Source organism: Natrix helvetica, assembly GCF_964273705.1.
Source record: "Natrix helvetica genome assembly, chromosome: 3".
In the NCBI taxonomy this organism is placed as follows: Eukaryota; Metazoa; Chordata; class Lepidosauria; order Squamata; family Natricidae; genus Natrix; species Natrix helvetica.
The window spans coordinates 89,785,151-89,798,803 of record NC_138549.1 but is presented as its reverse complement, the minus strand read 5'-3'; the positions used below and the strand labels follow the sequence as shown (position 1 = coordinate 89,798,803).

The 13,653-nt window shown below is 39.6% G+C and overlaps 1 protein-coding gene across 12 annotated transcripts in view; it reads left to right on the top strand.

Annotated features, from left to right (window-relative positions):
* Positions 1-13,653, top strand: part of LRRC8D (leucine rich repeat containing 8 VRAC subunit D) — a 100,312-nt gene that overhangs the window by 44,497 nt on the left and 42,162 nt on the right. The window contains exon 1 of one of the 12 annotated variants that reach the window (XM_081946068.1): positions 3,137-3,207. The exons of the other annotated variants lie outside the window; for them this stretch is intronic. The gene's annotated coding sequence lies outside the window, so the exon portion shown is untranslated. Of the gene's footprint in view, positions 1-3,136; positions 3,208-13,653 lie in introns of those variants that run through there. 12 annotated transcript variants of the gene reach the window in all.

The following is a 13,653-nucleotide window of genomic DNA, read 5'->3' as shown; positions in this document are numbered from 1 at the left end:
GTAATGCATGAATCTATATTGTCTCTGATGATAGACCTTAGATAAAACTTTACGGCATTTATTTCTGAGATTTTATCAGGATCCGCGCATGTGCTTTTGGCTAAAAAAAAGCCTAAATGGGATGCCATAGGGGCGGCGGGGGGGACACCCTATATTTCCGCTACCAGTTCAATGAACTGGTCTGAACCAGTAGAATACCACCTCTGGTTTTAAGTGTGAAAATCAATTATAAGTCACTTTTTAAAGTGCCATTGTACCATATTTTTCGGAGTATAAGACGCACCCTTTTCCCTTAAAAAAGAGGCTGAAAATCTGGGTCCGTCTTATACACTGAATACAGCATTTTTTGCCTCCAGAAACCCCGCCCCCTTCACCAAAATGGCCATGCATACAGTAGCTTTTTTGGTCCCCGCACTTCCCAGGAGCACTCTATAAGCCTCCTAAAGGCTATTCATGCTCTTTTTTTTGAAAAAAAAAGGGCCCGTTTTTGCAAAAAATGGGCCATTTTTGGGAGGTTTGCAGAGTGCAAAAACTTTTTTTTTAAATTTGCCTCCTCAAAACCTTGGTGTCTCTTATACTCCGGTGCGTCTTATACTCTGAAAAATATGGTAATTTTGAGTATGTAAGAGATGACCAGACTGACCCTGAGGGAGGGGTCAAGTGCGTCATCAGTCATGAGTCCCTGCAGGCCCACAAGAGATCTAAGTCCAGCCCAACGTGAATTCCTTTCTTAACTCTTGCATTTCCCAATTTCTCTTGACTGTTAGTAGTTCAGATTCTTGTAGAGAGCTTAAGCTTTGAACTGCCCCGAAACTTCTGATTTCCCTGGCACTTGACAGAATGGTCGCTAAGTGAACTGTTGTAAATCGAGGACTACTTGTGTTTATGTCTTGATTTGGCTTTTTAATTAGGTCTTGGGTTAGAGAGAACTAGGATAATCCTGAATAAAGTCCATGTAAATTGCCGGGTTCAACATTTCAGATATTGGGGGTTATCTATAGATATATAGTTAGGCCGATGGACGGACGGACGGACAGGTGGATAATTTAACATTTAAAGCATTATATACACGCATGCAATCTTAACATTTAAAGCATTTTACAATATCAAAGTTTACATCTAAAGAGACAGCTGCATAAATATATTTAAATTTTGTGGGGGGGGGAAGGTTACTGTCAAATACAAAAGAGGGAAAGTAGGCGAATGCTTCTAACAGCTTATCTTGGTCTTGTTTGTTTTGCGTTCTTCAGCTTTCCAGTTTTGAAAAGTGTTGTTTCTATTTTGTTCATAGAATTATATTTTCATTGAAACCAGGGATATAAGAAAGCATTTATTCTTATTTATAGTTACTGTGTATTTTGCATGATGCAATTTGTCTTTAAGCAGGGCCGTCTTCAGACATTTTGGCAAAAACATATTCTGGCGCCCCCTATGGTACACTTCATCATCTGATTTTGTTAGGGTTTTATTTCAAAAACTTGCCTTTTCTCTTCTCAGGTTTTTGAGTTTTATACTTTCAATTTACAGTCTTGAACATTTTTTTTCTTTTCTTGAATGGAATCAAGAGTCCATAATTTTATTTACATCAACATGCATTGTTATTCTATGTCAACCATTCCACAAAATTGTATCTAACCCTTCAGCAGGATTGCTGGCACAGGGAATGCGCTATTATTGCTTTTTTGCCTTTTTTAAAAAATGCAGTTTTTAAAAGTCTTTTTTAGTTGAGTTAATAGACGGTAGATGTGATGGAGTCTTCTGAAGTGGTGGGTGGAGTTAAGAGTTTGGCTAGCATGAAATCCCTGAGGGAAAGAAGTGATGGAAGACCTGACTTTCCCTAAATCCCTGAAGGGGTTATTTGGTTCTTCTTGTAGAGCAGGGGTGTCAAACACAAGGCCTGGGGGCTGGATCTGGCCCATGGGGTGCTTAGATCTGGGCTGCGGGGTTGCCCTGGAAGCAGCGAAGGACTGGCCTTTACTGCCTCTGCCACTGAAAACAGAGCATGGGATGGCTGCACACGAAAACGGGTTGCCGAACTCCATTTTCACTAGCAGAGGCTGGCAGGAAGTTGTTGCAGCCGAAAATGGAGCTTCAGAGCCCATTTTCTCTGGCAGGGCTCTTGGGCCACCACAGATGCCCCCAATACGAGTGACGTTGAGCTGGCTACACCCCCCCGCCCCCTCGAGGTCAAACATAATCCTGACACGTCAGGCAGGCAGTTGGATAACTATACCCTATTCTACTGTCTACAACAAGGGTGTCAAACTCAAGGCCCGGGGGCTGGATCCAACCCTCAAGGTGCTTATGGCCAGCAGGGCCTCTCTAGAAACAACAAAGGACTGGCCTGCAATGTCTCTGTCAGCAAAAATGGAACTCGGAAGGGCTGTGCACGAGCCTCTCAAGCTCTGTTTTTGGCTGCGACAGCCTCCTGCAACTCTCTGCCAGGGAAAACAGAGCTCAGTTTTCTCTGGCAGGGTGCTTGAGCCACCACAGGTGCCTCCAACATAGGTGACGTCAAGCTGGCCACACCCACCCTGGCCACGCCCACCTGCCCCCCCCCAGGTCCAAAACAACCCTGACGCGGCCCTCAATGAAATAGAGTTTGACATCGCTGCTCTAGAGAGTAAGTTAGTCTGGTGAGATTCTTGTAAATATGCAAGTAGCAATCAAGAAACTTCTCTGATCAGCTCATGATGCCCTTGACAGTAGAAGAATGCATTTCTTCAGGAAAGAAATTCTTAATTTGTCCTTGCATTGCATTTTTATTTGTTAAATATGTGCCGTGCTTTCCCGAAAATAAGACAGGGTCTTATTTTCTTTTGACTCCCAAAATAAGCACTTGGCCTTATTTTCGGGAAGGTTTTATTATTTTTGAGGTGCAGGAGGTGACGAGCGTGGTCACCTCATGGCTGCTTCTGTGTTGCAATATTTTCAGGGAGGGCTTATTTTCAGGAGAGGGCTTATTTTAGCGCATGCGCTGAAAAGCCCGATTGGGCTTATTATCTGGGGAGGTCTTATTTTCGGGGAAACAGGGTAGCTTAGTTGGAAGTTTGCCTGACGCAAGACAAACCACTTTAGTAACATTCATGTATTATTAAACTGTTTGTTTCTGCATTAGTTTTCAGTGATACTGAAGACACGCAGTTGTTTCAAAAAACTGCTGAGAATTTCTGCCTTTAGCTGATATTGTTGCTATCACATCTGAAGGTAAGGGAAAGCAACCAGCTCAAGATGCCGAAGCATCCATTGTATATTGTAGGCAAGTCTCCTACTGAACAGAAATGGCTACCAGGTTATAGGAATAAAAAGAGAGCTGATTGTAAACCCGTTGAGCTATTTTCGTTTGGAAATGTCTGAAACAATTCTGATTTAAGTTCAGCATTTGGGTTAAATTAAAATGGTTGTGTTGTACAGGTAGCCCAGACGCTGTTAGGTATAAATCCTGGTGAAAGATTAGGGAATGCCACAGCTGATGTGATTTCTGATGCCTCGGAATTGCAGAAAGAAGACTAAAGACTTACCTTAAAGAAGGTTAGGAGAAGGTTAAAACTAATCTTGATGATGTGGTCAGATTGCGGCACATTGTTATCACATTTTCATCTTCATATACTTTTTAATTGTGAGTGGAAGAGATGATAACATGCATTATAAAGATAAGAATTTTGTGACCAATGAGCTGTGTGTTTTAGTATCTTTTCTGAGACACTTTGTAGTTTACAATAAGGGTCACTAAAATTTAAGGGGAGGGGTATTAGCAGAAAGTTTAACCTAGGCAACTTTATGTGCGTTGTGTATGTGTTTGCATATATGCATGTAAATATAAGGCATGCATATATATGAATAACTGCAATTCATTCAGAAGGCTGTAATAGTCTTATATCCAAGCATACAAAGCCTATTGAAGATTTCTTTAAGAGTGGGCTCATAGAAGAGTTTCAAACAAAGCAGAAATTGTTTACTATTTCAAAAGCATTGATATGTATCTCGGTTGCCCTATTGTTAAAGGTTGTAATTCTAGTAGTTTCAGAAAGAAATAAATTCGCTACATAGAATTTTCCGGTTTGGAATGCTAATTAATGCATTGTCTTAAAAGCTAATTACTCAGTGCTTTTCTGAATGCTTCTTATGTGTCATTATAAACACAGGCCATTAATAAGTTCAGTTTCGTCTACATGAACGTAGATATAGGTAGTCTTCAAGTTATGACCCTTCATTTACCAACCTTGTGAAGTTATGCTGGCATTGAAAAAGAAATGACCTACAACTGGTCCTCGCACTTAACACTGTTGCAGTGTTTCCGTGTTCACATGACCCTGCCAACAGGCATGTGTTTATGATGGTTGCAGCATCCCAGGGGTTACCTGATGGCCATTTGCAACCTGCCCAGCCGGCCTCAATGGCGGAAGTTGGATTCACTTAAAGACCATGGCAAAAAAAAGGTGATAAAATTGAGTGTGGTGACACGCTGATTCTCTGCATTGTTTATCGATAAGTTCTGGTTCTAATTGTGGCCATAAATCATGGATTACCTATATAATCTAGCATAAATGTTTAGCTGTATTGTCATGGGAAGAAGACTTAAGAAGCCAGCCAAGCCTTCTATTATTGATATAATTGCTCCCATTAGCAGGGGAGTTTTCTTATATCTTCATGACTTCACAACTAACTATGAAGATTTGGGGAACGTCCCCGATTAGGGAACAGGCAGAAGAAAGGAAGGGAGGATTAAGTTTCTTAGCCTTAAAAGACTTCAGTTTGTATAATGTTGGGTTTTGCTCAATGGCTTGTGAAAACTCCAATTTGAAATATAGCTCTACAGTTTATGCAGTGTATTTTCTTTTTTCTTTCTCCAGGTCTTGTAAGAAAGGGGGTGGGGTGGGGAAACCTCAACAAATAACAATTGAAACTAGTGAAAAGTAGAAAGTTCCCTCCCATTCGTTGCTCATTTTTTTCTTCCTTGTCTTTCCCTCTATTGTTTTCATCCTGAGTTACATGACTAGACGTTTCATAATATATGACGCAAGATGAAGAAAAGGGGCAGAGTTAGTTTTGCAAGTTTTAACCCATAGAACAGGGGCATTTTTGATGTCTTCTGTCTGTCCGGTGCTAGCTATAATTTATACATGTTTTCTTTTTTTAAAAAAATGATTGCTTGTTTTACTGTCTGCCATTCATTCAAAAAACTCAAAGGAGGTAGCAGAAGATATAGCTGCTACTATATATTTTGTAAATATATAAATATACCCTGCCATAGACTTTGTTGTTAATAACAAAAAAGAGGAATAGAGGTGAAAATGAGTCCAACAGCAAGGTCTTTCTGAGTCAAATAATAAATCTTAGAGGCCTTGTTCATATGTTATGGTTTTAACTCTATTTCTAGAAGCAATCTTGGCAACAATATCCCTTATCTTGAACAGGACATACATACATTAATTTCATTAATTATAATGGAATAATCTGCTTGGATCAGTCTGTCCATTCTTGGATCCATACATTATGATTAATCTTAATGTGGCTTGTTCGATTTGGACCTGGTATGATATGAATCCAAGCAATGTGGTTTTCAAACATTGGTTTATAGCTTTATGTTGCAGAACAGTTTGCTTACATTACTGAGTAATGTCGTTGTGTGAAAACCGCCAGCATCATCAAAGTGCTAATACAGGAAGTCCTTGACTTACGACCACAATTGAGGCCATAATTTCCATGCTAAACAAGACATTTGTTAAGTGATTTTTGTTCCATTTTATGATCTTTCTTACCACAGTTGTTAAGTGAATCACTGCAGTTGTTAAGTTAGCCACATGGTTGTTAAGTGAATCTGGCTTCCCCAATGACTTTGCTTGCCATAAGGTCGCAAAAGGTGATCACATGACCCTGGGCCACTGGAACTGTCCTAAATATAAGCCAGTTTCCAAGTGTCCGAATTTTCATCATGTGATCATGGCGATACTGCAATGGTCCTAAGGCTGATAAATGGCCATAAATCACTTTTTCCAGTGCCATTGTAACTTCGAACAGTCACTAAATGAAATAATGTAAGTCAAGGACTACCTGTATTGGTATAAATAAATTCTATTAAATTATAAAAACTGTCTAGGACAGTGTTTTGTACATTGGAGTCCTCTTTTGCTATTTAAATGTATTTTGTTTGGAGTAAGAATCTATGAGGTTCAGTTACTTATAGCGGTTAAATAAAATGCACCCTTCCTATATCAATAATTGATTCAATCATCTTATTTGTTTCGAGCATTTATGCAGAAATGTTTGGAACAGGAGAGTGAAAAAGATCAATGTAACTCTATCCTTACTTCTTCAATTGTGATGAGACTGTGATTTGAATATAAATTGGGACTGGGGAAACAAAAGATCATCATGTTTATACTTAAATTCCCAATTATAAACATGCATTGACTTTTTTCCCCCCTTATAAAAGAAGAATATTTTTCTGAAGTTTCAAGCAAGCCTGCTTGTACCTGGAGATCTGTTCTAAATCCTGACTTTCAACTTTTATTATGCCATGTATGAGAAGAAGCCATGATCAGGAGTGCCAAACTGGCAGTGTGGGCTTTGTTAAACATCCATATATGATTTCCCAAAGCCATCAGTTTCTCCATAATCATGCCAGGTCCCAATATGGGGAGACAGAAGTTAGCACCAATTGTGAGTTGCCACAGTGAAGCTGTTTAATATTATTGATGTAGTGTTACGGACAAGGGCGAGATTGGAGATGATGCAGAAGGATAGGTCCTTTCCTCCAAAAAGTATCTATCCAAAATTAGGTATATAAATACAAGATAGTAGATAGAAGAGACTTAATGAGGGAGTGAATCAGAACACAGTGTACCTATTTTGAAAATGAAGTAAGCAAAAGCAAAAGAAATGTAAATTATTAAATACACTGACATGCACTGAAACTCTCTGTACTTTTCTATTCATGCAAATCATCCTTACTTCTAGCACATCTATGTGCAATTCATACTTTGCTTTTTGCTCTTTAACTTTCTCATTTTTTTTGAAGATCTCATCTGTTCTATTTAGTTTTCATGATTTTTGTCTTCCTCTGAACCTGTTGACGCCTCTTTCACATATTTAGGTTGTGATTCAGTCGTTACTTGCTCCTTCCAGAGAATTAACCTTATATTACATTTTTAGAGAGAGTGTCAGTTTGGTCTAGTGGTTAAGGAATTAGGCTAGAAACCAGGAGATTGTGAGCTCTGTTCCCACTTGGCCATGAAAGCAGGCTGGATGACTTTGGACCAATCACTCTCTCTCAGACCAACTAATCTCATAGGGAAAAATAGGAGGAGGAAGGAGTATTAGGTATACCATGGCCTTGACTTATTTATACAACTGTTTAGATACTAAAATAATAATAAAGGTGGAATATACACAGATGCAAATTACTATAATTGTGAAATGAATCATGCAATCATTAACAAAATCTGGCTTCCTCCATTGGCTTTACGTGTTAGAAGGTCCCTAGGAAGGTTGCAAATGACAATCCCAGGACTCCAGGACCAGTGATGGGATTCAAAATGTTTTACTGTGGGCATGGCTTGGTAGGCGTGACATGGCTTGCTGGACATGGCAAGAGAAGGATACTGCAAAATCCCCATTCCCTCCCGATCAGCTGGGACTCGGGAGGCAGAGAATAGATGGGGGCGGGGCCAGTCAGAGGTGGTATTTACCGGTCCTCCGAACTACTCAAAATTTCCGCTATTGGTTCTCCAGAACTGGTCAGAACCTGCTGAATACTGCCTCAGCCCGGGACGCGGCAACCATTGTAAATACATAATGGTTGCCACGTAGCTGAAGTTTGATCTTATGACTATGGCAATGTGGTCATAAATGTAAGAACTGGTCATAAGTCACATTTTTTCAGCACCATTGTAACTTTGAACCATCCTTAAACGAATGGTTGTAAGTTGAGAAAACACACACACACACACACACACATACAACCTTTATTATTTTTACAAATAATTCAAGGCAGTGAACGTACCTAATGCTCCCTCCGCCTATTTTCCTACAACGACAACTCTGTGAGGTGAGCTCATCGTAGAGAGATATTTCTTTCCTCTGTTAATTCAGGTTTGCGCTCAATCAACCTTTTTTCAACATACGTTCTTTTTTGACTCTTGTCTCTTCATGTTTTATAATAACCCTTTAAGTAACTGTTAGCCCTTCTAGGTAAACCAGACCTGAAACTGACTAGAAGAACCAATTCTAGTTTATGGTAAGACTACATTAACAGAATCTGGCAAGTCTGAAAGAACAAACTTCCTGCCACTAATTTTAACTGCTTGATCAATTAAGGCGGATTCTTCTTAAATTTTATTGTCTGACAAGGAAGCCACTGGGGGTCCCAGCCTCTCTTATCTGATTGTTTCCGAGGTGGCATCTCTTTCCCTCTTTCCCCAAGGCCATTCACACATTCCATTACACCCATTTCTGCTACACTGGGTTTATTTTTATCCTTCCCTATACCAGTCCTCAGTTTTCTGTAACAAAATGGGCAGAATGGGACTGGTATACAGAAGGATAAAAATACAGGAAGTCCTTGGCTTAATGACCACAATTGAGCCCAACATTTATGTTGTTAAGTGAGACATTGATTAAATGAATTTTGCTGTATTATATGACCTTTCTTCCCTCAGTTGTTGAGTGAATCACTGCAGTTGATAAGTTAGTAACCCGGTTGTTAATTGAATCTGGCTTCCCCACTTTGCTTGTCAGAAGGTCGCAAAAGGACATGACGTGACTCTGCGACACAGCGGTCATAAATAAGAAGCAGCTGCCAAGCACCTGAATTTTGATCACATGATCATGGGGATGCGGGAAAGGTTGTAACTGTGAAAAATGGTTCTAGATCACTTTATTCAGGTCCATTGTAACTTTGGACAGTCACTAAATGAACTGTTGTAAGTCTAGGACTATCCGTAAACTAATTTGTAGCAGAAATGGGTTACTGTACTGGGGAATGTGTGGATGACCTTGGTAATACACAACCATTGTCTTTTTTTTAAAACAGTCACTCATCCCTGGCAATTAAAGATAAAGGTTTCCTTGACAGTGATTTTAGAGCGTGCTTACCTCCATTTTTTGGCCGAGGGAGCCAGCGTGGTCCAAAGACAATTTCTGTGGTCATGTAGCCAGCATGGCTTTATGCCAGAGGTGCAAGGAACACACTTAACTTCCCACCAAAGTGGTACCTATTAATGTACTCGCATTTGAATGCTTTTGAACTGCTAGGTGGCAGGAGCAGAGCACCAATTTTATCCATTACTTCTTTGTCGGTATTGGGACATCTACATTTCCCCATTTATTTTCTATCTTTAGTAAATATTCTGCCTGGTTACACAAATTCAACTACAGGTAGTCTTCATTTAGCATCCATAGTTGGGACCAGCAACTCGGTAGTTAAGCAAAGAGGTTGCAAAGTGAAGCCATGACTTCATTTACGTATGTTGTTATTTCACCTTTCCTTTGCTTTATTGGACATCATAATGTGAGGATTGGCTGCAAAGTTAACTTTTCGTCACCATTGCAACTGTGAATGGTCACTAAACAAGTTAGTCCTCCCCCCCCCCCGATATTAGAACCACCACGGACTTCCGCTCCTTCCGACAAAAATTGAAGACTCACCTGTTCCGATTAGCTGGCCTGGCATAATTATAACTGTTATAACTGTTACCTCCTGGAAATATATTTTTAACTGGTATTTTAAGGGTATTGTTTTAAACTTAATTGATTTTAGGGGTTTTAAAGCCATATTTATATTCTTGCTGTACAGTTCTTTTAATTCTTTTAACCTCCTCCATATTTATTTATTTATTCATCTGTTTATCTATTTAATGAATTTTACTGTGGATGATGTATTTGCTGTGTGGACTGTACACCGCCCCGAGTCCCTTTTGGGAGAGGGGGCGGTCTAGAAGTGCAAATAAATAAATAAATAAATAAATAAATAAATAAATAAATAAATAAATAAATAAATAAATAATAGTCGTCAAATAAGGATTACCTGTATTTGCACTTATTTTTGTCATTTATGTATAGCTGTTTTATTACAGTTTTTCTTGTCAAACAGATTTGCTTTGGTCTTTGACAAATGAATTTCATATCATCCTCTGTATATCACATAAACTAACTTTTTGGCTTTCAGTCGGCAGCCTAACTTAATCTGCATTGTAAAAGTGCATTCATATATATGTAGCTCCACAGTCATATTTATACATATTTATATTTTTCTGCATTTTTGCACTCTTTGATTATATCTTTCTTCCCCTCTCTGTTTGAAGTATAAAATGTCTTTTTTTAAAAAGAGTTTTGGTAGCAGTCATTCTGTTAAACACACTTTTTTCTCCTCCATAGCCTCTTCTTGTTCCAGCCCCAGCATTCTTTTTCAAAGTTCCCACTAATGTAACTCCATACACTTCTATAGCAGTTTGTAACACAAGCCTTTTCACTCTGTTCCAGGCAGCTGCCCCCTTCCTTTTTTTCTTATGTCTGCTTTCCATTCAGCCTGTTGGGGGATTAATCCATCCTTTTGATACCCTTTCATGCAGAATTTATACATTTTCTTCCTGCCGTTGTTCTGCTTTCACTTTAATTTCTTTCCTTCTATGATTTTATTTATTTAAACATTTATATAGACACCGTGTTTCAACCAGCTCTGATACATTCTTGATACTGTAAATAATGGTTTGGTTCATTTTCTATCCTTCACAACTCCTCTGAATCTTCCATTGTAAACAATTAAATTAACCATGCTTTTTGCTTCATTTTGATCTGTATACATACATGAATAGACTTTCACATACCGTATTTATCGGCGTATAACACGCACTTTCCCCCCCGAAAAATAGGGGGCAAATGATGTATGCGTGTTATACGCCGATATACGCCAGGCGATATACGCCAGGCACACAGAAAAGGATCGCGGAGCGCTTCGCCCCAAAAGCAGCTGCTTTTCTGTGCGCCTGGCGTTTAAAACATCCAGCTATCTATCTAAACGCCAGGCACACAGAAAAGGATCGCGGAGCACTTCACCCCAACAGCAGCCGTTTAGATAGATAGCCGGATGTTTTAAACGCCAGGCACACAGAAAAGCAGCTGCTGTTGGGGCGAAGCGCTCCGCGATCCTTTTCTGTGCGCCTGACGTTTAGATAGATAGCCGGATGTTTTAAATGCCAGGCGCACAGAAAAGCAGCTGCTGTTGGGGCGAAGCGCTCCGCGATCCTTTTCTGTGCGCCTGGCGTTTAGATAGATAGCCAGATGTTTTAAACGCCAGGCGCACAGAAAAGGATTGCGGAGCGCTTCGCCCCAAAAGCAGCTGCTTTTCTGTGCGCCTGGCGTTTAAAACATCCGGCTATCTATCTAAACGCCAGGCGCACAGAAAAGGATCGCGGAGCGCTACTCAGCGGGGTGTGGGCGAGAGGAGGAGAGAATGGATGAGCCGTCTCTCCTCTCCCCGACACCTGACTAAAACGCTTTCTTTCGCCCGCGGAAGAGCTCGGGCGGGCGAAAGGAAGCGCTTTAGACAGCGGGGGTGTGGGTGAGAGGAGGAGAGAATGGATGAGCCGTCTCTCCTCTCCCCGGACTCCCGACTAAAAGTTAATAAAAAAAGGAAGGAGGGAAGGATGGAACTGGAAGGGAGGCAGGGAAGGAGGGAGGGAGAAAGGAAGGATAAGAGGATAGGGAAAGAGGAAAGAAGGCAGGCAGGCAGAAGGGAGGGAGGTGCAAGGAAGGAAGGAAGCATAGATAAGCAGGAGGGAAAGAAGGCAGGCAGGCAGGAGGAAAGAGGAAGGAGGGAACTGGAAGGGAGGCAGGAAGGAAGGGAAGGAGGAAGGGAGGGTGGAAGATAGTAGCAGTGAAAGCAGCAGTGTTCATAGTTGCTTTTACTGTCCTTTTACATTATTTACCTTATAAGTGGTAATAATATTAATAAAAAAAAGTTCTGAGCTACCCTTATTTTGCTTCAAAGTTCTTTATTTGAAATTTAAATTTTTTTCCTGAAATTTCCCTCTTAAAATGAAGGTGCGTGTTATACGCCTGTGCGTGTTATACGCCGATAAATACGGTATATGGTTTCATTTGAAACAGATATTCTGATAAGAAGAGACTCACCATATTGTCACAGTTCTCTTTCATTCTTTGGTCCCTGAGTAGCCCAGTTGCTTTATTTGTATTGACTCATTTTTATCCATTGATTCTTGTCTCATAAGAATAATTAGAAAGTTGCACAGCTGCCCCTCAGACTGATTTCCATTTGATCTATATCACCATTTTCTGCAGCATACTATGCAACTATCCCCGATTTATTCCTACTTTCTTGTACATCCACCACCACAATCTAAATGACACCAATTCTTTTTTTCCCGACTTTCTTTTAGCTCTTCCATTCAAAATCAAACCTAAATTTACAATTCTACTTCACTGCAAGTATCAATCAATCGAACTCAACAAGATTCAGGTCTACCAGTATTACATCCATTCTATTTCTCTTATTCTTATTTTCTGTCTAAGTGGTAACTAGGAGTCAAAAATGACTTCATGGTAGATAATCCATCAATTTATCTTATTATTATAGACACAACTTTTTTTCCTGTTCATACTTTTTACTATGTTTTCCTTTTACAGTCCAAGGCAATTGTCCATTTACTGAATGTACATCATTTTATTGGCCCAAAGATATTAATTTCAATTTTCTATCATGGGTTTTGGTCAAGAGGCTATCACAAAATGCTAATAAGTAATACTGGAAAAGGATAGACTAGGATATTAACCTATTGAGATTTATTTTACATGCACACAAATACATGTAGCATTTGCTGCTAATGTTCAGGGAAATGCCAGTCAGTCTTGGCACATTTTGGTCAATCTCAATTTTACTCCGTATATGCCCATGCTATTCTATGCAAACCAGGAATTTTGATCTAGACATTACTTTAAAAATCACTATACTCTGAGTCAAATCCCACCAACTAGGAGATATATAAAATATACTGGCCCCCACCAGATCCCGATGGAATCTTCATCCATTTATTTGTTAGATTTCTATCTTGTCTTTCCTCCTGGAGATCAGGTGGCCTACATAATCTACTCTTGCCCTCAGTCTTGTCTCCTTAACAGCAATCTTGTGTGACAGTTTGCCCTCACTCAAAATTGCCCAATGAGCTTCCATGGCAGATGGTAGTTAGAAACATTTCTTTAGAAGTAGCATTCCAGTCCCTTAAGAGGATGATTTTCATGGCACCTTTTGAGTCAGGAGATCAATATTTGATTTCAATTCATTTTGATAAAGAGAAAACAAATGAAATTCTAATATTTGTATTATCTTTGTTTTCCTGTTACAACCCAGTTTGCTACTGTGATACCTTTTGTTCATTTCTATATTCTGGTTTTTGGAAAAATATTTTATAATGCATGCTTTTACAGAAGTTTACAAAAGCTGACTCTCTGTTTTATAAAGCCAGATCCTCCTGAATTTGCAGATAGTGTTAAATGTATATAGCCCTAGATGTCTTTTATAGTTGGGCTCACAGAACTAACTGTGAAGTTCTCCTTTGTCCCACATAATTGTGGGATCCAGAATTAAGACACACAGCATCAGATCCCATTTTGGCCCACAAGCAAAGAATAAATAGA